The sequence below is a fragment of the Amblyomma americanum genome, chromosome 1 (assembly GCF_052857255.1).
Source record: "Amblyomma americanum isolate KBUSLIRL-KWMA chromosome 1, ASM5285725v1, whole genome shotgun sequence".
Lineage (NCBI taxonomy): Eukaryota > Metazoa > Arthropoda > Arachnida > Ixodida > Ixodidae > Amblyomma > Amblyomma americanum.
This window is the reverse complement of record NC_135497.1, coordinates 422,824,098-422,851,380: the sequence shown is the minus strand read 5'-3', so window position 1 is coordinate 422,851,380 and position 27,283 is coordinate 422,824,098. Positions and strand designations below refer to the sequence as shown.

The 27,283-nt window shown below is 49.4% G+C and overlaps 2 pseudogenes; one reads left to right on the top strand and one right to left on the bottom strand.

The window, feature by feature from the left end:
- The first annotated feature begins 2,727 nt into the window (after positions 1–2,727).
- On the top strand, positions 2,728–17,154 carry LOC144124743 (uncharacterized; annotated as a pseudogene).
- On the bottom strand, positions 9,575–11,332 carry LOC144116503 (uncharacterized; annotated as a pseudogene).
- Positions 17,155–27,283: the final 10,129 nt, after the last annotated feature.

The window sequence follows — 27,283 nt, the reverse complement described above, 5'->3', positions numbered from 1 at the left end:
CATTACTGTTGCTTTACTATACTGCCGAATATGCCTTGGAATAATGTGCACATGCACATGTACGACCGCGCTGCTCGGTGGATGAGAGCAAGCCGAACTGCACTTTCCGCTGGTTGAGGAGGAGGAAGAGCGGAAGCAGCAAAGAAAAAATACTTTCGCTTGCCCTACAGCGCAAAATCAAGCAGCCCATTTACCAAGGGTGTCAGCAAACGAAATTCCACAGTACGGTTTTACATTCTAAGAACAAAGTTTGCGCTACTCTCCGTCTGCGCCACCAGTACATAGTTCCCATTCATGTAACTGATGATTCATGCCATGCATGTTTTGTCGACCGCCATTTCATCATACTGCTTACGCTCGTGTAACCAAAAACGGCATTTCTGTTCCCCTATCTTGCACTGATTTTTTCAAGCTTTCTTGGCCATCAGGTCAGTAAGTTTATGCCCCTTACGTTTTCGTCGATCCTACGCGGTGGCTTAAAGGTCAGAGCGCTCGGCTACTAATACTAATGCCACAAATTCATTTTTTTTTATTTTTTTGTCTGAACTAGTCTAACCTATCTAGACGGCCTTGGCTACGTTAGCTACTTTAATATTTATTTATTTTACAGAAGACTGCTGGCTTTATTGCAAAGCCTTAAGCAGGAGTGGGTGTAAAATACACTTTGACAAAAAGAAAACCTCCCTGAGGTACACGCAACTCAGCACACAATACCGAAAAAATGAACGACGAAAAGAAACAACATTATACAATATTAGACGACGCCTGGCGTCAAAATGAGCACTGGGGGAAAAAAAAGGAAATGTTGAATGCTGCAAAATTGTTACGAATTCCTAAGCGACTCCGTAAATGACTCCACAGTAGAAGCCTCTACAATATTCGCTTTGAGGACATTACATTCCCGTACAGTACGGGGGAAGAAAAAATTCTTGTATGTTTCAGTGCGGCATGAGTATTCCTTCACTTTTAAAGAATGGTAGGATCGTGTCGAACGACCCGGGACGAGCTCAATGTACTTGCTGCTGTTAATTCCTAATTTGTTGTGAACAATCATGAACATGTATTTAAGCCTCTCGCGGTATCTCCTGAGCTGCAAAGAATCCAAATTTGCTTTCTCAAGTAGCATGGTAGGGGACGTCTGCCAGCTGTATGAATTATAAATAAATCGCACTGACTTTCTTTGAATATTTTCGACTGTTTTAATGTTTTCTTTAGTATAAGGGTCCCACACAACAGAGGCGTATTCTAAAACAGGTCGGATAAAAGTTTTGTAAGCTAGTAACCTAATTTCCTGCGTAGAGTACCGGAGAGATCTTCTTAAAAAGCCAAGTTTTTTTCATAGCTTTATTTTTAATATTAGAAATGTGTTTGTTCCACCGTAGGTCAGAGCTAATCGTTAATCCCAAGTACTTGTGATACATCTACAGAGCCTACTTGCATGTCTTTTGTCCTGTTACATGTCTCCCCGTGCAACTAGAAACAGGTGATATATTTAAACCAGTTCGCAGGCGTGAAGCCTCAACAAAGTTCGACTTGTCAGAGTTATTCAAAATATATTTCTCAAGTGTGAGTGTTCCTATGAACGTACAAAGAACAATTTGCAGCCGTAGGTTCAACAGTCCTCTCGCTGTGAGCTAAGCGTCTCTAAGTAGAAACATGCAACGACGTCTTAGGACGCATATTTCACACAGACGCAGCGGAATACATATTTAAATCAAGATTACAAATAATGTTATGGCGAAGCGCAAGACACTTGGGACTCATCTGGCCGCTGGGAACAAGAAGCTGATTTAGACGAAGCAAACAACTTGGAAGGCTCAGAGCGCCCCTGTTGCTACTCGATTCTATAGGAAAGGTGAGAATACAGTGAGTATTCTAATAGCTCCATTGGCACCCATGCGTCAGAAAAAAAAAAAGCTCCGTAAAAACAGATGTGCATTTCGATGCATATACGCGTGGTCCGACGATAGTACAATTCTCGTGGCGAGCTGAGGGTACGCATGAACTCTGCGCTTGCGCTTGGCGCTTTGCGTGTGTGAAAGTTGGGCACTTTCGGCACCCGGTTCGGCCTTTCGTGCCCCAGGCCACGTCAATGCCGTAAGTGCATGAGGATCGGGCACGTGAGTGGGATCTGCAATAACTCCGTGCTGTGTCCGATATGCTCCGAGTCACATAGCGGCGATATTTGCCGCGCGGCTGCGCTAAAGTGCGCCAACTACCGTGGCCTTCGCTATTTCTCCTGGAAAGACTGCCCCCGCCTAAAGAAGGAACGGCCAGTGCTGAAGCAAATCGAGCGAGATCATTCTATGTACAAGGGGGCCGCTGCTAAGGTGCGACGACGTCGTTCGCGTGGCCGAAGGTCATTCAAAAAAACAGTTACTTTAGATAGGAAGGCCACAAGAGCTCCTACAGCTTGTACTTCTTCCACATTGCCATTGACCTCAGCTGACGCGGTCATTTTTATCGCAGAAGGCACGCCTACGGTCGAAGCCGATGGCTCCCTTGTAATCGTCCCCACAGAACTACACACCTCCACCGCCCCGGACCTCGGGGATCTCACTGTAGCTATCGAGCCGAGACCATGCAACAGTCTCCACACGTACCAGCAATACTCGGCAACTGGTAAATATGTCCTTATATACATGGTCCCGCGGGAAGGGTGCAGACGCGTCCAACGAAGCATGCTCAACTGCACCGCGGCACGAAACGCGCCGCGCAATTTTTGCGATGGCAACTGGCATGCAGCACTCCCTGTACGCCGACGACATCCCAATCTGGACTAACACAGGTAATCACGGTGATACATAATCCTATCTGTAGCAAGCGACCGACGTTGTGTCCGCACACGCCCAATGTATAGGCATCAGCTGTTCGGCATCCAAATCTGAACTTGTAGCAATAAATCTTAAAGAGCACCACCCTCCTGAAATTCACATCACCCTGGATGGAGCCCCCATCCAAACAGTCGAAAACATTAAGGTCCTAGGCCTCTACATTTCCAATAATGACACTAACACCAATGCCATAAAAGCTATTCGCAAATCTGTGCAGAACATCACACCAATCAAACGTATCCCCAGCCGCCACAGGGGCATGAGAGAGGCGGACACGCACCGCATCATTCAGGCCTTCTGCCTATGCAGAATTACTTATTCCCTCTCCTACCTCTCCCCTTCAGAGACCGAGCAGGTGAACAGTCTAATCAGAACGGCCTACAAAACAGCCCTCCTCCTACCCAAAACCACAGCTACTGCCAAACTTCTTCAGCTGTGTGTACATAATACCTTGCAAGAGCTAGCCGAAGCACACTTAATAGGCCAATACCACCGACACTCTCGGACGATAACCGGGCAGCAACTCTAAAGGCGCGTTCACACTTGGACATTCGGCGGCGAGAGCGAGCGGAATCCGCTGCCGCGGCAGATTCCGCCGAAATACCCAGCGGAAAGCCCGATAGGTCCAGGACCGAATTCTACCGCCGGAAAAAAAAATCCGCCGAATCTCGTCAGCCAATAGGAAGGCGAGTAAAAAAATTGTTTTTTCGGGAAAGGAAATGGCGCGGTTATCTGTCTCACATATCGGCGGACACCTGCACTCCACCGTAAGGGAAGGGATAAAGAAGGGACTAATAGAAGAAAGAGGTACCGTAGTGGAGGGCTTCGGAGTAATTTCGACCACTTGGGTAGGGTGGCTTTAAAGGGGAGGTGTGAAGATCGCGGCGCTTTCCCTCGGCCGCGCGTGACTCCTCTGCACACCGATGCCGCCAGGGGGAATGCGGCGCTGCAGCTAGCGACGCGGTAAGCTCATGCAGCCGCTCAGCCGCGTCGGCCTTGCACACGCCGTAGCAGTTTAATACCCCTGTCACACGGGCATTTCGAGGGCCCTCGAACCGATAGTCTATCGACTCAAAGGCGATCGAGCGCTGCCACACGGGCAGTTTCAATGGCGATCGAGTCAATAGCCTATCGAGTTAACGGAGTAGCGCAGAACTCCATCGAGATTTCGAGGGCCTTCGAGCGCTGCCCAAGGTTGCTAGCGTTGCTCCGAGCGGCGCCAAGCGCACTTTCGTACACGACACATTCACGGTGCAGAAACATGAACAAACATTATTCGCATAAAATTTAATGTAAGCAGCTTGTAAAATTATTTTAAAAATATATTAGAGTGGTTTTAAGTGCATTCAGCGCATTAATTTTGCGTTGCAGTCTTTGCGTTGCTTGCGTACTTAACGTTGACAACATGGCGGCACCCTGCCCGCCCGCTTCACAGCGATAACAGCTTCGACGCTAATCCCTCAAAGCAATATCGTGTTCTAAGCTGTTGTATTCGCCTTCGATTTGCCCATTCTTACTCTCGCATAAAGTTTCAAGAGAAAAATAGCTCTTGTTTTTCAGATATCATGGCGATTTCCCCGGTCTTAAGCCTGACGAAGCAGCGCTCCGACGCAGTTGGACTGGCTTGGTTTTGGCTCGTCTTGTATTAGAATGGCTACAGCAGTGTCTGCATCTGTCCGTCGCGTACGCCCAATTAAAAGGATTTTAAACGACATGCGCGTATGCGTGTATTTAAGCATTTCGTATACATTTATCAAATATTTTTGTTATTTTTGTAAAATATAAAGTAGCTATTGTGGCGCCGCACAAGCGTAGAGTGAGACACGAGAACCATTTCAATGGCCATTGAGATCTGCCGTGTAGCAGCGGCGAGTTCGATGGCGATTGAGAAACTCGAAGACCCTCGACTCGAGGGTGATTGAAACTGGCCGTGTGACAGGGGTATTAGTCAGTTCAGTTCGTTTCGTCGCCTGTATTGGAGTGTTATAGCAGCGTTTTTTATGCGAGGGCGAGATGCCTTCAACAGCAAAAGTGGCTGCGGAAAAAGTGGAAGTGGCTGTAGGCCATCACAGCTATACTGACCGACACAGCGATGAGCTGCTGATATATTACATTGCCGGCTATGTGGCTAAGAAGGGTGTTTTGACAACACGTTGTGAAGCCTGCAGAAGCTCCAGGGGCTCCGGAACAGAGAGGGGGTTGGGGTCGGCGATTGCCCCCCAGAATTTCTCAATTTCTCCAAAGAACCCGACCGCGGCGGCCGCGTTTTTATGGAGGAAAACGCTAAGGCGCCCGTGTGCTGTGCGATGTCAGTGCACGTTAAAGATCCCCAGGTGGTCGAAATTAATCCGGAGCCCTCCACTACGGCACCTATTTCTTCCTTTCTTCTTTCACTCCCTCCCTTATCCCTTCCCATACGGCGCGGTTCAGGTGTCCAACGATATATGAGACAGATACTGCGCCATTTCCTTTCCCCCAAAAAACCAATTATTATTATTACTCCAAAGGGGGCAGCGCCTCCCTCCCCGAAGTCTCCAACTTCTTGCACTCAGATCAGATTTCCGACAAACACTTCAATTTCATGACGTTATAAATGTGAAGCACATGGGGCTGAGCTCGTTCGCTTCATACCCAGCCTTAAAACGTTTAATTTCAGTAATCTAAACCAATCATGTCCCAGCAGAAATGGTTAACTGACTGAGCTCTGTTCATGAGCATAATTACTAGTTAGCAATGAAAAAAGTGTGAACTTAATGCAGTCGATCACCCCTCGTTTGTACATCTTTTATATATGTAATGTTGGCCATTTCAATTCAGGTTTTATATGCAATATTACAAGTACACTTTTGAACAGCGAAATATGAAAATATTAACGAAAACTAAATAAAATTAATTAAACATTTAAATGAGATGGAATAAACAGACAAACAATTAAAAACTCGAAGACCTGCTCCCCAATCGAAAAAAACTTCCTGAGTCCCAGCAGAACAGCATGTCTCTGTGACAAAGGCAACATACCCAAAAACTTCCAGCTGAGGCAACTAATGATTGGTTTGGTTTATGAGGGTTTAACGTCCCAAAGCGACTCGGGCTATGAGGGACGCCGTAGTGAAGGGCTCCGGAAATTTCGACCACCTGGGGTTCTTTAAACGTGCACTGACATCGCACAGTACACGGGCCTCTAGAATTTCGCCTCCATCGAAATTCGACCGCCGCGGCCGGGATCGAACCAGCGTCTTTCGGGCCAGCAGCCGAGCGCCATAACCACTCAGCCACCGCGGCGGCCTGAGGCAACTAATGAGTTGGACCTTGGGGGCCTTTTACATTCGTCAGTGTCATTTTACAATCTTGTCAACGTCCTGGAAAACAAACGTGCGTTCAGCCGAACGCTCTTGCATGCCGAAGCTGCGGTAGAGATCCTACAGTCAATTGATGATGTGCCAAAAATTGGTTGTTCTGAGCATTCTGTTGCGCTGGCAGCATCAGGTGTACGTTTTTATTGCCTCACAAGGGTTCACTTTTTGCTTAAGGGTATGAAGATAGTGAGAAGAAACGAAAAACGCTGAAACCTTGTGTTGTAGATCAAATTCTGCAAAAGTCCTCCTCCCCCCCCCCCCCCCCAGGTGAAAATTTGTTAATAGGATTCGGATTTCTAATGGTTTCATCTGGTCCCAGAAGGAAGCCGTAGATCGATTGCTGCTGGTTGAAATGGTCCCTGTAGGGCACCCAATCGTGTTTTGCTTGGATCTACTGGTCCCATAAGTAAGCAGTAGAATTTCAAAGGTCGTTCGTTTCTTTGAGGATGGTTCACAAACCCTTCCTCTAGTGTCGTTCGGCTTGGAAGATGAACAGGAGGCGAGCTTGTAGATGATGGCAGCAGAGCATATATTTACAACATACATACACAGAGACTTAAACTGGAAAAAGCAGAATTAAATTTACAAAACAACAAACTTTGCGCTACTTTACTCATCGACCGGCAGGTTAGAGCCTAAGTGACATCACGTTACATGCTAAGCATGGAGCCCCAGCTCAGACTGGACTCGACTGCATCCGTTTACATGCGCTTTTAAGCACTTGATTAGCAAAGGACTAAGGGCGGTCATTTTCAGTGGCCCGCCCTAAGCATCAATTCTGCAATCAAAAATAACATGAGAGTTGGGGACAACCCCTTGGGTTGGGCTTAGCCTCGAACCCAGGGTCTTGTTAACAACACAAACTAAATAAAAGACAAATACGCCACCACTCTCTCTCAAGTGGGAGTATCCACAGGCTCTCCCTTCGGAGCTAATCCTTGCCTCAGGCATGCATACCGCCACCCACCATCGGTCCGCGTCGCCCGTCAGCAACAGAGGAGGGGGCGAAAGGGCCCACGATGCTGCCGCGCTACCGACGGCGGGACACAGCTAATGTGCATGAAGGGGTTTGTCTGTCGCTCCGGGAAACCAGATTAAGGATCGCCCCTGTCTTCCCACATTCTTGGTGAGCACTGCCTGTCCGCCATGACAGGTGTCCGTCACGGCCCTCCTGGGAATGCGCTTTTGGTTCACGAGGCACGGCGGGAAGCTGTGGGTGCCTTCCCGGCGATAGCCCATGTCGTTAGGGGTGGGGGTGGGGGGGGGGGGTTCATGCGTCAAGCGACCATTTTCGTTCCCCGTATGTACTCGGGTGCTCTCGCTTATACTGGGGAACGGTTTCCGCGTGTGCCGGCGTCCTGCTTTCTGCAAAGGTATGCAGCTTGAGAAGAGGGGCGGCCTTAAGCCCCAACTGGATGCACACATCCTAGGCGTACGGCGGAGCGCCTACGCGCCCAGCGCCGCGCCGTGCCAAGCGTCGAAAAAAGTCATACACCTCCATGCTCCCTGTGCTGGGGCGTTCTCCCTCTCGAGCCGACCGAAGGAATTTCAAGCGTGAAGTAAGGGGATTTGGGGGGCGCTGAAAGGACAACTTAAACCGCGAAGAAACGTTCCAGGAACCTGGGATAGGTTCAAGTCATAAAGAAAAGAGTCCCCGAGAGCCCCCGCCGTCCTCCTATTGTTGTAAACCGGACCCCGCTTCCGACGCGCGCGCAAGCGCGCGCGCTCAGGCGCGGATATCTGACATGGACAGATATCTGCCCCTGCTCGCGCCTCCGCGCGCGTCGCGCTTTGCGCATGCGCAGACAGGATCCAGCGTACGCCCGTGCGCGTAGGCGCTCCGCTGGTACGCGTAGGATGTGTCCATCGAGTTGGGGGCTTTACACGCCCCCTCTAAGAGTATAAACCGAGCTTGCTATCAGCTCGTTTATGCTTCCTAACAAAGAGGCCGCAACACTTTCACATTACAAATGTCAGCCCTCCCGGGGCAGTTTCTTCTGGGTACTCGAATCTTCGAGAACCAAAGCAAGGAAACAATAAAAAAAATAAACTAAAGCGCAACACTGGTGCATGCTGCTGTACAGTTCACTGAATGGGCAGCAACATCATGCACTGCGCAGAGTCCACATTCGAAGCACACACAAGGCCACATTGTTCATTACTGTTCACAAGTCTGCGCACAACACTCACGGGCACCGTTCTATGCAGACGCCAGGCAGAAGTCTCTTCGTAAGTGCCCGACTTCAACACACGGCACCCTGCTCATCGAGCGTCGGTTGAGTGGGAACATTCACGCCTTCTCGAGGCTGGCATGGTGGTACCTGACTCCCATGTCAAGTTGGGGATCCTGGATAGCGCATCTGTGTTTCTATTCTTGGTGCGTTTCCTATGTTTCACCGTTATGTTATAACGCTGAAGTGGCAGCGCCCATCTAGCCAATTTCGCCCCGTGTGGAGTGCACGTCGTCAAGTATGACAGGGGGTTGTGGCCAGAGACGACATTGACCACGGCACCGAAGAGCCAATAATCGAGCTTCTTCAGAGCCCCTATAATAGCGAGCGCTTCGCACTTTATGGTCGACCACCTCGCCTGATTCGCGTCGCAGCGATGACTCGCGAACGCTATAGGTCTTTCTTTGCCCTTTTTCGTCATTTGTGTCAAGGAAGCCCCGGCAGCCGCTGCTGATGCGTCAGTGAAAAGCCAATACGGCTGGTGAGGTTGTGGAGTGCTCAACGCCACTGCTCTGCAGAGCGAGTCTTTGAGCTCTTCTAATGCGCACTGCGCATCTTCTGGCCCCTCATGCGTCACAAATGCGGTAAGCGCTTGGCTGTGCGGGCCCATCGGTATCTGCCAGTAGCCACGCCTTAAATGCACTAGCGTGATAAACTGCGCGCGGCCGACCTGAAAAATTAGCTCCTGGGAGTTAGTCATCGGAAACGCATCTGAACGAGTTCCTGAATTCAAAGTTCGGTAGTCAATACACATTCGTACCGACCCATCTTTCTTTCCCACGCACATAACTGGGTGTGCAAATTCACTTTTTACAGGATAAATTAATGCTAACTTAAGTAACTCCTCCACTTGGCGGCTTACTTCTTTCTTGAGCAGTTCAGGCCTAGTCAATAGGGTGATGGATATGTTGTCAGTGTGACGCCTGCCTGGGCGGATTTGGCACTCATGACAAGAATGGCAGCACTCTGAAATCTCCTTTTCCATACCGGGCCAATAGAAGTTGTACTTTATGCGTGCCTTCGTCTTACTTGGTCCCAGGTGTCCACCCCACGGCGATTCGTGCGCCAAGGACAGAACTTCCTTTCGTCTCTCTTGGGGAAGCACCAGTTGGCGCACTTTAGTACCCGCTACTGAATCCCAATGGTGTAGCAATCACTCAATAACGAACATACCCGCCTTCCCGTGCTTAGAATTTTCCCTTGCCTTCCTCAAGCTCTCGCCAGCGATCTGCGCTGCTCGAAACATTTCTCGCTGGCTAGACAGTGAAACTGCATCTTCCCTCCCAGTTGGCTCTGCTTCCTCGCGTGGAACGTCGTCATTTGGTGCCTTGCCAACTTCGTATACGAGTGCCTCGCGCGGAACGTCGTCATTTGGTACCCTGTCAACTTCGCTTACCAGTGCCTCACAATTTTGATTTGCTGCGTTTGTAGGTTCTTGATTCGCCGCCATACTGACTGCATTACTAGTACTTGTTGTGAACGCTCTATCGCTGTGCTTCTTAAGCAGCTGCCAGTCTTCTGACGACAGCAAACAGTCCACCCCCTCAGTAAGCTCATTGGTGAGGGCACATACTATGCCTATCTTTGGATCGTCTGCGATTGTTCCTTTATGAGATATCCTTAGAGGGATCGTCGCCAATTTCGCCTGAATAGATCTGCCGAAAGCCGGCACTAGCTTCACTGTCCCCGAAGGTTCCGTCAGCGCCTGCGGTAGTATGCTCTCTTTTATTACAGTGATTTCACTACCTGTATCAAGTAATGCCTCTGTGCAGACGTCTCCGAATACAAGCTCTACGAACTGTAGTCTCGATGCGGCTGCCCTTGAATTTTGCATACGCACTCCTATTTTAGCAGTTAAAGCCGCGCCTTGGTTTACCGCTGCGTCCTTTACTCCTGTCTCATCTACCAGCGCGACCTTTTGCACCCTCCGCCTGTGCCCATATGCTTGTTGCTGGCGCGGCTCATTTGCTGTTACTCGCGGGCAATTCCTAGCAACATGGCCCAGTCCATGGCACTGGTGGCACTCTACTGCGGGTTTTTCAACATTACTCTGCTTTTGGCCCGTTTGCAGTACTGGCACTGTAATCTTTCTCGCAGCCCGCCCTTTACCTTTTGTTTGCTCGAAGGTCTATAGGGCCTTTGATATTTCTTTAGGCTTCAGCCAACTCTCTCCTTCTCGAAGGCGCACATATTCAATGCCCTCCGGACTGAGGCTTGCCTTAATGCGATCGGACACCATGAGATCGGTCAATGCCTCTTTTGAGTCTACCTCTCTCGCCTGAATGTAGTACATTAAATACGTTTTTACGCGAGACGCAAACTGAGCCCACGTCTCCTCCTTCCTTTTCGCTGCTTTCTCAAACCTCTCAATGTACTCAGTTGGAGTGAGTTTTAATTCTTCTATAACCGCTGTTTTTACAGCCTCATAATCAGTGCATTCGGCTCGGTCAAGGTTACGAAGTAAGTATCTGACTCGCTCTGTCAGTGCGGGCAAAATTAAGTGCACTCGGCTACTGTCTGCAACATTGAAAGTAGTGAAAAGCTTCTCCACCTCCTCAAACCACAATGGTACATCTGCATCGCATGGCATTCTGTAGCCCTTAAGGACTTTCGCACATTATGATATTGAATCTGAGCCTATACACCGTTCATCACTCTGTCCCGACCCAAGCCGTGACATTCGACCATTGGACAGCCCAAGCTCCATCTGCTTAAGTGCCAGTCGGTTCCTGGATTCAATTTCACGCATTCGTAGTTCCATTTCCACTTTTAACTCCATACGGCGAATAGCCATTTTTTCTGTATCAGTTCCTGTAGCGTCTAGTGACAATGTCTGTCTCTGGTCGTCGGCCTGTAACCTGCTCTCCACACTGAAATCATCCTCCATAGTCGCTCCCTTGTTCTGATCCATCCCCGTTTCTACACTGCCCTCTAGCGATTGCTGCTCCTGGCGAGGATTCGCCCTCATTTCATTCTCAGGATTAGATTCGCTATCTTTAGCGGCTAACGTTCTCCTCTTATCGACCATGAGCCTCACAAACTAACCACCATGCCTGCCTCAACAAAACGCAAGAAATCCCACTCACCCGGCGCAGATCTTCTGTTGTCTGCCGCCCAGAGCCCGGATGATGCGTCCGTTCCACCAGCATTGGCAGCAGCCGAGGTGGAGTCGTCCCTTGACAGCTCCTCGCTGCTCCGTGTCGGATGGCCTGTGGTTGTCACTGCGATGCCTGGCCTTTAGATGAGATGTGCCGAAGCCTGTCGTGCTGCGCCAGTAGAATTTCAAAGGTCGTTCGTTTCTTCGAGGATGGTTCACAAACCCTTCCTCTAGTGTCGTTCGGCTTGGAAGATGAACAGGAGGCGAGCTTGTAGATGATGGCAGCAGAGCATATATTTACAACATACATATACAGAGTTAAACTGGAAAAAGCAGAATTGAATTTACAAAAGAACAAACTTTGCGCTACTTTACTCATCGACCGGGCGGTTAGAGCCTAAGTAGCATCACGTTACATGCTAAGCATGGAGCTCCAGCTCAGACTGGAGTCGACTGCATCCGTTTACATGCGCTTTTAAGCACTTGATTAACAAAGGACTAAGGGCGGTCATTTTCAGTGGCCCGCCCTAAGCATCAATTCTCCAATCAAAAATAACATGAGAGATGGGGACAACCCCTTGGGTTGAGTTTAGCCTTGAACCCAGAGTCTTGTTAACAATACAAACTAAATAAAAGACAAATACGCCACCACTCTCTCTCAAGTGAGAGTATCAACAGGCTCTCCCTTCAAAGCTAATCCTTGCCTCAGGCATGCATACCGCCACCCACCATCGGTCCGCGTCGCCCGTCAGCAACACAGGAGGGGGCGAAAGGGCCCACGATGCTGCCGCGCTACCGACGGCGGGACACAGCTAATAAGCATGAAGGGGTTTGTCTGTCGCTCCAGGAAACCAGATTAAGGATCGCCCCTGTCTTCCCACATTCTTGGTGAGCACTGCCTGTCCGCCATGACAGGTGTCCGTCACGGCCCTCCTGGGAATGCGCTTTTGGTTCACGAGGCACGGCGGGAAGCTGTGGGTGCCTTCCCGGCGATAGCCCATGTCGTTAGGGGTGGGGGTGGGGGGGGGGGTCATGCGTCAAGCGACCATTTTCGTTCCCCGTATGTACTCGGGTGCTCTCGCTTATACTGGGGAACGGTTTCCGCGTGTGCCGGCGTCCTGCTTTCTGCAAAGGTATGCAGCTTGAGAAGAGGGGCGGCCTTACAGAAGCCTTCTGATTTTGAGCTGGGGTCTGCTGGCCCCAGAAGGGAGCCAATTGACTATTTGCGGAAAAGCGAGCGCCACCTGTCGTGCAAACAGAGAAGCTCCGCCGGTACCTTTGGTTGGAAAGGGGCTCTCGAGCAAGCATGCGCAAGGCAGCGTTCAGCAGCTCACGTGCGCTTGTTTTGTTGTTTTAGTGTTGTTTATTGGCCGGAAACGTGCGTCAGCTAACGAAAGAGTATGATGGAAGAGGAGAACATCCCATTTCCGTTTTTAGAAACAGGGTGTAGCGGATTATTTTCGCGTTGTAGCCTGAAAAACGACCATGTGTGGCAATACCTGCACTCTGCTACCTCAACGGAGCGCCGAATGACCAAGTGAAAATGTGCGTGAATGTGCGCCTATGCGCGGGCGAGTGTGACAGTATAATGGGATGCACTTTCCTAATGCACACAGACGTTTACGTTTGCGCTTCCTTGATAGGGCCGGAGTTTCTGCTAACTTAACACAACACCTTTTGCCTCGGGGCACACTTAGCTGATTATTAAAGGACCCGTTGTACTATCTCAATCCCGGCTCGTGCTGATACGGCAGAGCGTTGCTTTGCGTGCTAACGGGCCGCGGGAGCGTTAGAATGCGCGGATATCCGCGAGGCTGCGCTCGGCCGTGCTCCCGCTGTTCAGGAAGCACATTGTAGCATTAATGGTGAATGTTCATACTAGCATATATCATTCGGTTTTCCTGCGTCGGTGGCAAAACTCTTCTAGAACGACCGAGCAGTGTGTAATCGGCAGTAAGCGCGAAATAAAGCAGCAACACCCGTTTCGAAACGTGCTGGATGTGCGCATTACTGGCCCCAGCAACGGGTTCGTCTTTTGCGCCTTGTATGTCGTCGCGACCTTTATTACGTACAAGTCTCGCTGTTGCAAAACACGTGGTTAGCTTAGATAAATCGCGTTGCAGTTACATGTCAGTTACGTGGAAGTTACAGCTCACATCAGTCGTCGCACTACAGCGCAGGAATGCACGGCTGGCTCATGTTTTCCAACCAAAAACCAAACCGCCCAGAGAGGGCGCTGCCTGCGCCTTCACCACGCATGCGCAGAAACTTCTCCGCAAATGGTCAATTCTGGTTTGCTGCTTGTTGAAATGGGGCCTTCAGTTGTAAATAAACGATTTCATGGCCAGATGTGTTGCTTCACTGTCTAGAACCGTCGGATATTGCTTGCATGAGCGTCAAGATGGCATACATGCTACAGGTTCGCAAGTGGCGACAAAAACTGGTTTGTGCGTTGGGGCGCCTTCAGCCAATGCGACTGCAGTTGCGAGGTCCTACAGCATTCATTACAACGTGCTCTTCTCGCTGTAGTGGCTGCGTTTCGATGGCGGCGCACGTTCAGAGTACGTGCACGTTAAAGAAACCCAGGTGGTTGAAATCATTCCGAAACCTTCCACTACGGCGTCGCTCACGTCCTGGGCAACGTCTCGAAATGAGCACGCACAAAACGCACTTCAGTCCAACTGCGCAGTGCAAACTGGGCTTGTGAAGCAGCATATTTCACGGGAATAATGATGCGAGTTGACGAAACATTATTTTATGGTAAAGGTTCATTCTCTGGCACTCGCAGAAAACGCACGGTAAGCGAAACGGGCTCATTTTCGCCTAAGTGGTAAAAATTTAGCCTACGCGATGCGCTCATTTCGGCTGCACGCCTTACCGCACCTCTGCCGTCAGCGCCGCCACGCGGCATCGGCGCGCTGCGGGGCCATGCTTCCCCGGCCGGTTTTCACACCTGCCCACTCTAGCCTGGGGATCTTTAACGTGCACTGAAATCGCACAGCAGACGGGCGCCTTAGCGTTTCGCCTCCATCGAAACGCGGCCGCCACGGTAGGGTTCGAACCCGGGAGCTTCGGAAGTTGGGTTCCCGCCGCGACAAACATGGCGGCGCCCTTCGATGTAGGACGCCTCGCTTCGGACTGAATTTATCGCTGTTACTGCCTTTTTCAGCGCGTTCACTGGCCATAAAAGAGCCAGCGGTCTTTCGCTTCGTCTCATATCGGCCATAAGAAAACGTGTGGGTGATAAATTTGCTTACTTTGTTTATTTTGGGTGACGATTCTTCCCCTTTTAGGCTTAAGAGGGGCGTCAGTTTGTTGACAAGAATGGTTCCCCTCATAACCACCAGATGGCGCCACTAGGCTGTGAAGGGCCGCATACGGGAGGCCCCGGCATTTCCGAAAAGAGCTACCAGGCGACCAGTGCCCAAGACATTTTCCCTGACTTCAAGTTGATCGACCCAGACATGTCGGCGAAGACGGTGGTGGGGAATGCGGCGGGAGATGCAGAAGACAGATATGCACAGACAGCCAGACGGCTAAAGAGGAGAGGCTGCGCGCGGTGCCCTACGCAACCGCAGTCTTCCCTGCGGTTTGCGCCGTGCCCCCCCCCCCCCCCCCCCCCCCCCCCGGCGCGCGAAGACGGGTTCGTTTGTGCGTTTGTGTGAGCAGGTCGACAGGCGACCTTACTAGCAGCGGACACGACGGGCTCCGTAATGGCTCGAGGTGGCGGAGGAGGTCGGCGGCTGGCACCAGACGGACTGACTGCAGAGAAGCGTCGCCCTCCGAGGGACACCTGATCCCCTTCGACCCATCCCCAACGGCGCCATCGGCCTTCCCGTCGTAACAGCCGCGGATTCCTAGAAGTTTGGCGGGTGGCTTTGGTCGGCTGTGTGAGCAGCGACGACGAAAAACCGTTGGGCGAAGATTACCGAAAGAGAGAGAGAGAGGAAGGGAATCTCCGGAGAGACGCGGCGGGGGCAGGGAGACAAAGGAAAGAAGTCGAGCAGAGACTGGCGAGGCGAACGGACGCAAGATATCGCGCTGGTCTATAGTCAGCGAAGCCGGACCTCAGCGTCCGTAGCAAACTGACAGCCAGCCGAAACGCCCAAGAGTCCTGTGGCCTCGACCCGTCAAAGCACCGCCAGCCGAGAGACGCCGGGAAGAGAGGCAGACCCCGGGAGAGCCGAAGCAACCGCGGCCCGCCGACGCGAGACGATTGGAGTGGAGCCCCGATCTGCCGGACCTACAACCAGAGGCTCCTGAAAGCCAGCGGTGAGCGGACCACCAGTTTCGCCTTCAGGCAGAGAAGAATATTGTTTTGCCGGGTTACCGCCTTGTTGACTCATTTCTCCTCGCTTCAGCAGGACCCGTAGATTCTGTGACTGACCCCCGACAGGTGGGAACGTCACAAGGCTAATCTTATCGTTTTAAAAGCGAGAATGCTAGAAATGGCGTAACGTCCGGCAAAATAGCTGCATTTAGCGCACGTAAGCGTCCATACGGTTATGGTACGTAGACAGCATCGATTAACCTCTTGCCATATCTGTGCACGCCCGCCAGCAGACGACACACTGACAATGAGCGAAGACGCGGAGGCCGGGAAGTGTGAACGAGGCAGCATTTCGGCGGTCGCGGATTCCGCTTGCTCTCGCCGCCGAATGTCCAAGTGTGAACGCGCCATTAAACCGACTACAAATCCGCCTCCCTGGTCAAATCACAGCTCTGTATTCCCCTCCCGAAACCACCAGCGCAAATATTCACATCTCGCCACTCCCGAAAAACACTCACCCGTCGTACAATCACGAGCGACGCATCGCCAGAGCTAATTAAGGCCCTTCGCAAGCGTTACCCCCATCCATCCCTGCCGTCTATGTGGACGCCGTTGATATACTGAGCAGTCCGCATTCGCTATTGCAACGACAGACAATGTTTATAAATTAGTTACCTGTGCCGCCATTCGGAACTCGACGCAGACCACCGATGCGGAAGAGGCGGCGATAGCCCTTGCGTTCCCCACTCCTCCTCAGAATACATTTTTGATTCAGACAGCCATCTGCAATTTTGCAAAGCGAAAAATTCACGGCCCGACCGCTAAGATCCTCCATTCTGCTCCCCCTCCCCATCGTCACATCACCCTCCTTTGGGTTCCTGCACACTGCGGACACCCGAGCAACACGGCCGCCCACGAGCAAGCCCGAGCTCTCGTCAACCGGGCAGTGGACGGCCTGCCCTCGTGCCGAAGTGCGAGGGACCGCCTCCTCACCTATCACGATATCACTATGCATTATAGAAACTCCCACCAAATGTAGCCCCCCCCCCCCCCACCCTTCCCTGATTAAAACCGAGCAGGTGGTATGGCGTCGATCACAAACAGCCACCATGCCATCGCCTTTCAACCTCTCCCTCATACATACAGGAGAGAAATCTCCAAACTGTCACTTATGTCCACGCACCAGAGCGCAGATTTTAAATACACATTTCAAACTTGCCCAAAAAAGCCGAAACCTCCCTTCCAAGGGATGGAATCACAGGAGCGATGGGAGGCTGCTCTGCGCAGCTCACAGGCGGAGCTTCAGCTTCGCATCGTGGGCTGGGCCTTGAAGGTCGCCGTGGCCAAACAGTGCCCGATCATCTAGAGCAGCCCGAGGGCCCGTCGCCGTCCTGCTCAACACCCTTCACCCACCCTCACCTGAGCCACTTAAGTGGGTCTAATAAAGTTATTACCAACCTGGTTCCGTTACTCGAAGGCGAGCGCGTGTGCGCGTTCATGCCATCTGAATGGCTAGGGGTTCTATCTGAATGGCTAGGGGCGAGCACGAAATGCGGGCAGGGTCAGAGAGCGCACCGCCAGGCATTTCCTTCCACTTGGGCCAAATTGCAATTAAATGGGCTCCAATAGGCCAGCCAACTGGACTAATGAACCCAGCCCAGTGGCTCAGTCTGTTTCTTTACTTCCAATTGGTTCCAAGCCCACAATGGGAAGTTTTCCAACAGGGAAGTCCACTTGGAAGGCAATGATTTCCTTGAATGGGATATTACTCTCTACAAACAGAGATTAGAGTCTTGTAAAAAAGATATTAGCAGCTTAATCTACTCAATTAACTGCCTTCGTCATTTCCACCACCACTGCCGTTGTGATTAAATAAAATAACTTCATTCAACGGACAAGCGGTATGCTGGCTCTGCAGGAGGAGGGTCCAGTGAATAGGGAGCCCGGAGAAAAAAAGTTCGTTCAGTGGACATGCCGGGTATTTCAGCGAACACATTCAAAAATTCCTGAAAATATTTGGTTCAATACAGCAAAAAAAAAAAGGTGTAGGATCACACACTCTGCCCGGCGGACACAATATGCTGCAAAGTCCTTCTAATTATCCAGACAGTTGACAAAAAAACCACTAATTAAATTTTTAATTATCCTACATAGGTGGTTAGTCCCAATTGGGAGTTTGATGCCGTGAACAAGACGATGCCATATCACTTTTTGAAACGAAGAAAAGCTCAATTTATAGAGCATGCAGCGCGAAGGAATCCGGCGCTTTGTCCCGCACGCGACCGTAAATGAGCGCTCTAGGAGCGCCGGAGGTACGGCGTAAACGAAGCGTCCGATGGTGACGTGTCGTAATGAATGCAGCGCCCAATTCGAAACGCGTGTGCAAACTTTCCTCGCTAGAGAACCTCGGCGCTGAGCTTAGACCGCGGCCGGCGTTTCGACTGCTGCATTGATCGCAATAAAGAAAGTTATGGTCATCGTCTGCTACGCGGCCGTCGCTTTTGGGAACACTGATGGGTGCATCATCTGCATAAGCGCGTGTGGTATGACTGCCGACGGGCTCGTTTTTGTGCGTCATCATGAATTCATTTACTGACTAGGTTGATCTGTTTTCTTATAATCGTTGCGCATCAGGAACCACGTCTGAAAAAGAAAAGCTTTGTCAGCGTGGCAAGGAGAGCTTGCGCGGCAGTGGCTGTGTGCTATCGGGCAGTTGTTCTTGCGGTTGTGTTAGCTTCAGTTTCCCAATAGGGCGCAGTCGTTTGCATTTCAGGTGCGTGTCTTGGAGGTGCGCTGTGACAAGGCCATTGCAGTGCCCGTGTTTAAAATCACTTGAATGTGTGGAAGTGCCGCCCAGGATTAAAACGTCACGCCGCATTGTGTTAATTGTGGGAATGGCCCCGGCTCTGAGCAGTGATCCCCGCAGAGGATAAGCAGAAAATAGAGCCACTCCCCGCCTACATTGAAGCGACATTGGAATGGCCGTGCCAGCGCAACTCCTATACCCCAATGCCGAGAAGGTGGACATTCTGATCGCTTGTGTGAGCGCGCAAATGGACGCAGAGCTGGTATCCAGACTGTATGCTGCCCAAAATCCTGGTCGTCGTGTGCCGACTCGTCCCACGTTCGTATCGATATTTAATCGATTTAGTCTACTGGATCAGTACATGTTCAGAAAGGGAAGAGACCAGGGAGCGCAACCGATGATTTTGACATTGATGTCCTCGCGTACGTTTCTGTCAGGCCAGAAGCAAGTGTCAGGGAAATCGCCAACGCGTACGGAGCCAGCCCGGCAACAATTCGGAGGTCACTATCAAAACGCAGCTACCACCCATATCATGTGTGTCTTCACCAGGAAATGACACCGAATGAATTCCAGAAACGGCTCGATTTTTTGCAACTGGTGCCTAACCAAATGTGATGAAGACCCGGAATTCCTGCACAAAGTGCTTTGGACACACGAGGCCCAATTTTTCAGGGACTCCAATGTTAACTTGCATAATGCTCATTATTCGTGCAACAAGAACCCACACTGGCTACCCCATCACAAGCACCAAGTAAGGTGGTCAGCAAATGTTTGGTGTGGCATTTATGACGACCGTATTGTGGGTCCTTACTTCATGCACGGAAACCGCACTGGGAAAAAGTACACAGACTGCGTCCTAAAAGGCCGTCTCTGAATTTGTCTCAGAGCTATACCACTGGCCAAGTTGAAAAAAATGTGATTTCAGCATGACAGAGCCCCGCCACATTATTTTCGTACCGCGGTGCAATTCCTGGAGAGTACCTTTCCCAACCAATGGATTGAGCGGGTGGGGGGTGGGGGGGAACAACAGCGCCTTCAAGATTGCCCGATTTGTCACCCCTGGATACCTTCCTCTGGGGATACGTTAAGAACGAAGGTTTCAATACGGAGCCAGCGAGCCTTGAAGACCTGAAGGAGCGTATCAAGATATCAAATGAAAAGATTCCCCGAGAGATGATCATTTCTGCTGTGAATTCCATCAAAGACCGCATTCTACTGTGCATCGCAATGGACGGCAAGCATGTGAAAATGGCTTTTTTTCATCCCATATACTAGTTCATTCCTGGAGCGTCCAAGTGGGGCTGCAGCCAACTAAATCTATAAAAGGTACAGATTTCATTCATTCATGTTTGTTATACAACTAGAAAGTGCTAAACATCTGCGGACGAGGTTTCCTAATTAAGTACTAGCACTTCTTACAGCACGGGACGTGTCTGATCCAGCACACGGTAACTGTATTAAGCCAGCCGCTACGGAGCACCTTAGTGCTAAAAGTACAATGTTTTCAGTTAGAATCTTGAATCTACAAAGTCATTCTTATTTATTGTAGCAGTCAAGCCGATACTGCATAAAAGAAATAGACGCTTGACAGAAATAATAAACGCATGTCGATATATCGGCACTGTTTAAGTTAAACAGTAATCTGCACTCTGTCAGAGAAGAGATACTACCTTTATCACTTTCACGAACCTAGTGACGAAAAAAAAAGATGTAAAAAACTCTTTCCGGAGATAACCAGACAGGCAGAGCACCAGGTCAGCGCCTCCTCTAAAAATAGAGGAAGCGCTGACCAGGTGTACTTATCAGTGTTCCCAAAAGCGACGGCCGCGTAGCAGACGATGACCATAACTTTCCTTATTGTGATCAATGCAGCAGTCGAAACGCCGGCCGCGGTCTAAGCTGAGCGCCGAGGTTCTCTAGCGAGGAAAGTTAGCACACGCGTTTCGAATTGGGCGCTGCATTCATTACGACACGTCGCCACCGGACGCTTCGTTTACGCCATACTTCCGGCGCTCCCCTTGCGCAGTTTCGGTCGCGTGCGGGAAAAAGCGTCGGATTTCTTCGTGCTGCAGGGCTCTAGAAACTGAGCTTTTCTTCGTTTCAAAAAGGGATATGGCATCGTCTTGTTCACGGCATCAAACTCCCAATTGGGACTAACCACCTATGTAGGATAATTAAAAATTTAATTAGTAGGTTTTTGTCAACTGTCTGGATAATTAGAGGGACTTCGCAGCATATTGTGTCCGCCGGGGCAGAGTGTGTAATCCTACACCTACGTTTTTTGCTATATTGAACCAAATATTTTCAGGAATTTTTGAGCGTTTGCTGAAACATTTGGTATACGTAACTCTTTGGTGTTGTGTCACCTCTTCAGGCTTGTAGTTTTGCTATGGTTTTATACGTCCAATTATTTTTGTGTCTGGGCGGTGCAACTGCCGACATACTCGGTGCAAGCCTAATCTCGCGTGCACATAAAACACCCCCACCACCCTCTTCGAGACTCGTGGGAACATTGCCAGTCCATCTCGTTGCCCGAACAGCAGCTTCTCTTGGTGGGCTTCTGAAATGAGACCACCCTCGATAGCAAAAAAGCTTTCTCCCTCTCTCAAACAGCCGACGACGGCGAGCTTATCCTTGATTTGCAAACCACACCGAATGTGGAGTTTCAAGGCCCAAACCAGAGCCTCAGGCAGCTCTGGTCTCCCGCGGCACGTTCTGCATGCTTCCGGTCGAGGAGCAGTTCCGAGCTAGGCCTGAGGATAGTTCAGTGCTTGCCAAATCGAAGAGAGAGCGAATGAACGGCGCAGGTCTGTACAAAACCTATGAGGTTACGAAGGAGCATTTTAAAAAGCGAAAAAACTTAATTAACGGAACGACAGATCGAGGTCGCAGTCTCGGGAGATGTTTTAGTAGAACGATTTTGCGGGCAAGTTTGTTCATTTCAAGGAAAGCTAAGACTGCGCGAAAATGGGACTTGTCCTCGACCTGTTCGCGCCGTCTTTACTTTCGCAAACAGCCCACACGTAAAGAACGAAGCAAACCACAATGAGCTACTTGCAGTTGAGACTATATATATAGAGAAAATATGCTTTACACAGATTTAGCGTCAGAGGAAACGTTAGACTCTGAATTCGGGTAACGTATCGTGCAGCGCAGGCGATGCAGGCATGAAGACCGAAAGGACACTACTACCATGCGAGCGTTAGCGAAAGAACGCTCACATACGGGTCACTCCACGCGAAACGTCCCGGAAACCAAAAACGACCACTGCCGATCTTACTTTAGAGCATATCACTTGCGTTATTCTTTCATCTGACTTTATTAATGAAGTCATGCAAGTACTGTCCGCGCTTTCTTGGTTCAGTAAAAAAAGCAAGAAACGTGGAATTTTAACAATTTTGTCACATGACCGTTGTTAACGCCATAGCCATTTTTTTCTTGTTTCACCTGTACAGTAATTAATGCTAAAAATAATTTGCAGTTGTTAAACAGAGCCCTTTTTAAAAATATACTGTCAAACTTCGCAAAAAGTGACTTTTTACTGAGATTCAAACCTAAATTAAAGGGGCTCTGAAACGCCTTCCGAGGAGAGCACATTAACTCACTTAATCACCGCGCTGTGTTGCCATGAAAACTTGTGCCAAATAATACTCTTCTACACGCAGCAGACGACCCCCAATCACGCGTCAAAGTTGGGGAGCCCTTCCCGGCGGCTTTTTCATGCTCGCACCCTCCGTCCCCCGCATCAGCGTAGACAAGGTGAGAGGTGGCTATTGGTTAGATCCTTTCAGACGTCAGGCAGCTACCGTGGCCGCGGCCAATAAGCCGCTTATCTCCGACGGGTCGGGAAGCTCCGCTCCCAGAGGGGGGTCGGCGAAGGAGCGCCTCCCTTCCAGCGTGCAAAAAGTGACGAGGGAAAGGCGCGAAGACGCTGAAATTCAAATTTTAACTACAGTTAACTCAGCTTCTACAAAGCGCATTTAAAAAATCCTTGTTGGACACTATTCGTGAAGCGGCGTGCTTCAAAATCCCAGCCATGCCGCAACTTTATTAGAGCCCCCTTCACAGCCCCTTTAAAGGGGCCCCGAAACACATTTTCGGTGCATCGTTTTGCCTATTGCATTGAATGAGTTATAGTGATGCTATTAGCATCGGTCGTACCGCGTATACTGTGGTTTTTAATATTTCAATTAGCTCGCAAAAACAAATTCGTGGCGCTGACGGTGTCACCATACAGTGACGGTTTTTAGAAGCCGATATGACATCACTTTGCGCGAGCTTGATGATTGGACAAAGGGTAAATATAATGCAAATTGGGTTAATAACTAGAGATACGTTTTGTCGTTTTTGTTTTATATTACATTAACAAAACCAGCTTGTTTACCCTAGATAAAAGCACTGTAAATCAAGTAAAACAAAACACGCCACCAGAGGCACTGGCTACTTTTGGCATCGAAGGACTTTGCGCCTCTCTGTAAACATCCTACGACCTAGCACTAAACACTTATGGCTACTCTTATGTATCTGAGAGCGGCTTTGCGGAATCGATCCGATCGAGCCATTACACTCTATAAGCGTTCGTTTCAGTCCCAAGGAAGGATGCGTTCGTTTCACATTTAGCAGGCAGTTCGCATCATCAGTTTGTGGAGAATAATCGGGCGGCGGCGCCAGATGGCGCCACGTTCCCGTCAACAGCGCGCGCTCCTTGCTCGCCGAGACCAACCAGCACGCTAGGAGGTAAGCAGTAGCGGTATGCGCTACGATAAATGCCTGATATCTTGCGCAGGCTGTCACACCGTCGCAGTATCTCGCGCTCAAGTTCGGATCCATAAGTAAGGGAACGTCACTGATCAGTGTTCCCTTCTGCGCCTTCGACATGACGGTGAAGCATCGCTGGGTCAGTTGGGCGTTCACATGGTTGTTGTAACCATGCAAACGGCGCTGCCAGCCTTGGCATGAACGAGTTACAGAGAACAGGCAACCATGGAGTGCAAACTTCCGCCACGTGCTAAGATAGGCTGTTTTGATTGGTCGCCCTGAGTGTCGTCATTGGGAGAGTGAAATGGGAATGGGAAGCTGCGCGAAAATCGAGTTGAGGGCAGCATTTCGTTTGCTTCTATTTTGAAATTTCTTCATTGATTAACTCCCGTTCCTATGCATCGATTCTCGCAATTCTTTTTCACTCAGCATCTGTGTGACATAAAGAATCCATCTGAAGCGTAACTGGCATCCGTTCAAGCGGTGTTTCGCAGCCCCTGTAAGGATCAAGGCCCTCCAGATAAAAATATGCGAGCTGGTTCCCTATACGCACCAACTACATTATTTGTAATCTAGACATTTTAATTCAAATAAAATTTGTTTGAGACCGGAACCAGCCTCACCGGCAGGTACTGCTAAACTGTCTTCACTGCAGAACTCGTACTATCGTACTCAATATGAATTGTAAGGTACAAAATGTGATAGGAGCTCAGTTCTCAAACCTCTATGAGCCCAATGGTGCTAGAAATTGTTCGAATTAGCAGTTGTTGCAAACAGCAAAATACACTGAATGCTTGTGCAAGTCGGGTGCTCTTTGATATGGGGCATTCATTTACCATAAAGCTGAAACACCAGTGCAAATGAGTAAGAACAAAAATGTAATGCACAGAATAAATCGAGATTACTTTGGGTGAGCCCTTATTCCAGGAACCCATAGGCTTCTGCCGCCGCTCTTGCCCGGTTCACAAGCCAAACTGGGTCTTTCATGCTAAAGCTGAACAGCTCCAAGTCCTCAGTTGTTGGGTTATTGAATCGCGCAATATCTCTGTTGTTCTGACATGCCCATACCATGTGGTATAAGTTAGCCATTTCACCGCGGAAGGCGCAATGCGGATCATACGAATTTGGAAACATATAGCTGAATTTGACCGGGTTATAATAAATTGGTTTTGGGGGAAAGGAAATGGCGCAGTATCTGTCTCATATATCCTTGGACACAACCGCGCCGTAAGGGAAGGGATAAAGGAGGGAGTGAAAGAAGAAAGGAAGAGGTGCCGTAGTGGGAGGGCTCCGGAATAATTTCGACCACCTGGAGATCTTTAACGTGCACTGACATCACACAGCACACGGGCGCCTTTGCGTTTTTCCTCCATAAAAATGCAGCTGCCGTGGTCGGGTTCGAACCTGGGAACTCCGGATCAGTAGTCGAGCGCCCTAACCACTGAGCCACCGCGACGGGTTGATATCACGATATGTAATTTCCTTAGGATGACCAGGGCGCTAGCTCCCCGTTTAGATTTTTGTCCGGTCCGGCGTATACTTTCCTTGCTAATATCAAATGTTGGAGTCATTCCTTATAGCTTATTAACGGCTCTGAATAATTATGCTTCTGCGAATGTAGGGGAACTTTGAGTAATAGCGCGTGGGCGGGAGAGCGCCCGGCTCCCATCTTTAGTGTGTTGCCATCGCACGGGTTGAAAGCTATTATGAGTGCAACAGCATGTACTTACGTGCCGCCGCCTGTTTATCTGGCAGTAATATGCACTGTGGCTCTCTGCCAAGCAAGTATGTACAGTGCCGCTTGACGTCAATATAAACACATCGTAAGCGACGTATCGTAAGCAATGCAGGCACGAGAGTGTTCTGCAGTGAAGACACAGTTCGGCATTATCTACCGAGGTTGCTCGTTGAGGACTTCAAAATACCTTTTCTCGCCTTAAACAAAATTTACACCAATTAAAATTTCTTTATTACAAGCATCGAAGGTGGAGTGTAGTATAAGCCACCTCACATTTTTCTTACCTGGAGGGCCTTACTCCTTCATTTAGATCTGGATCTCAGTAAAAAGCCACTTTTTGAGAACTTTGGAAGCAATTTTCTTGAAAGTATACTCACAATTTTAAATTTTTAGCATTAACCAAAGCAACAGGTGAAAGCGGAAAAAATGGCTGCGACGCTAACGTAAAGAAAAATGTTAAATTACATTTTTTGTTTTACTGAATCAAGAAAACGCAGAAAATTCTTGAATGGCTTCATTATTGAAGTCAAAGAACAACGCGTGAAATATTCTAAAATAAGATTTGTAATTGTAGCTTGCTTCACATTTGATAAAAAAATTTAACTCCAAGCAACTTTTGCTTCTTTGCGGAAACTTCAAAAGCTCTCACGTGGGCAATTTTTCTTTTTTTTTTTTGTTTAGTGAAAAATAATTTGTTGAAACTCAATTCACACAATCGCTAACTAGAGCAATTTTTTTCAAAAGAATCGGCGGTGGTCGCTCTTGGGGCCTGGGACGTTCCACATGGAATAACCTACATTCCAATAGTTTACGGCCTCTGATATTTCTCTGGTGATTATACCTGCTTGTACCAACAACTTGTACTAAGGTGCAGATGACAGTGCAACAAAAGGAGATCGTCGTTATACCCATCAGCTCACCCGCGGTATGCTAAAACACCACGCACAAGAATGCATTCTTTACTCAGTTTCATGACCGAATGTCTTCCAGAACACCGGCCAATTGGTACATCGCTTTAGTGTGAACGACCTGCCCCATAAGTCGGCTTCAAAAAACCCAGTAAGGAAATCTCTTCTGTATGTACGTACAGTACACACTTGAACGTCCTGCTTCTGACGGCGCATATCCATTAACCGTGCCCGTGGTGCCGGCGATGAGACACACACAAAAAAAACGACGCTCCATTCGTTTCTTGTTAGCACGATGCACAGCGAGCGAACGAAGGTGAATTCATCATCAAACGAACGGCCACAGAAGGGCGCTTACTTCGACAAGAGCCGCCATGTTCCAGACTGGAAGCAGACTGGGGACAGATAGAGAAAATGCTAGGGGAGAGCGTAGAGCGCAGTGCAGAGCTAGGGCAGCTAGGGGAATAGAACTAGGGAGAAATCTGACACTCTGTCCTCACTTGTATAACTAACCCCTAGCTCTGTCACCTCAGTAGTGTGCTTGCCCTTTAGATGTAGTCTAGGGCTGGCAAGCTGTACCCTCAACCTTACATCCTCCTTAATTAACCCCCCATAATTACCGGGAAAACTCATGTGACCGGTTCCACGTCCGCAGGTCATCACTAACTTGTTGAATGGACCTAGGTAGCGGCTGTTGCCTTCGCGGTAGTAGGGATTGTGGCTCTACGCTCCCTTTTCTAAAATGAAGACTCCCACTGTCTCCTCCCCCAGAAAGCTGAGACTGCCGATTTCCATTTGGTCCGGAAGAGGAATTAAGCGCCCCGGGACCTCGTTCTTTTTTTTTTTTCTGTTTTCGCAAGCAAGCTGGTTGTCTCGCATGAGACTTTAATCGAACCGAAAGTGATGTATGATAGACCGGTTTACAGAACTGTGGAGATAAATACGCCGTTTTTATTGGGATAATAGTGCACTATACAAAAGGCCAAGAAATAATTAAACTGGTAATTTTTGTTTCCATACTGTGCATTTGGTCATGGTTCTGCTTTGCTATAGCTCAGTTTATCTTCGTCTCAGCACGCTGAAATTGAACTGTATTACTTCTGTGAACAGGAGAAATAGAAACCTTCCAAAACCACTGCCCTTTACAGAAGTGTAGCACACTGTAACTGCCACAAGCGGTATATATGCAGTAAATATGCACAAAGCCTCACCTTGTTTTGTGACAATCACATAATTCATAAATCAACCTCTTGTACTTGTGATGCAAATGAAGACTGCTGTGCAC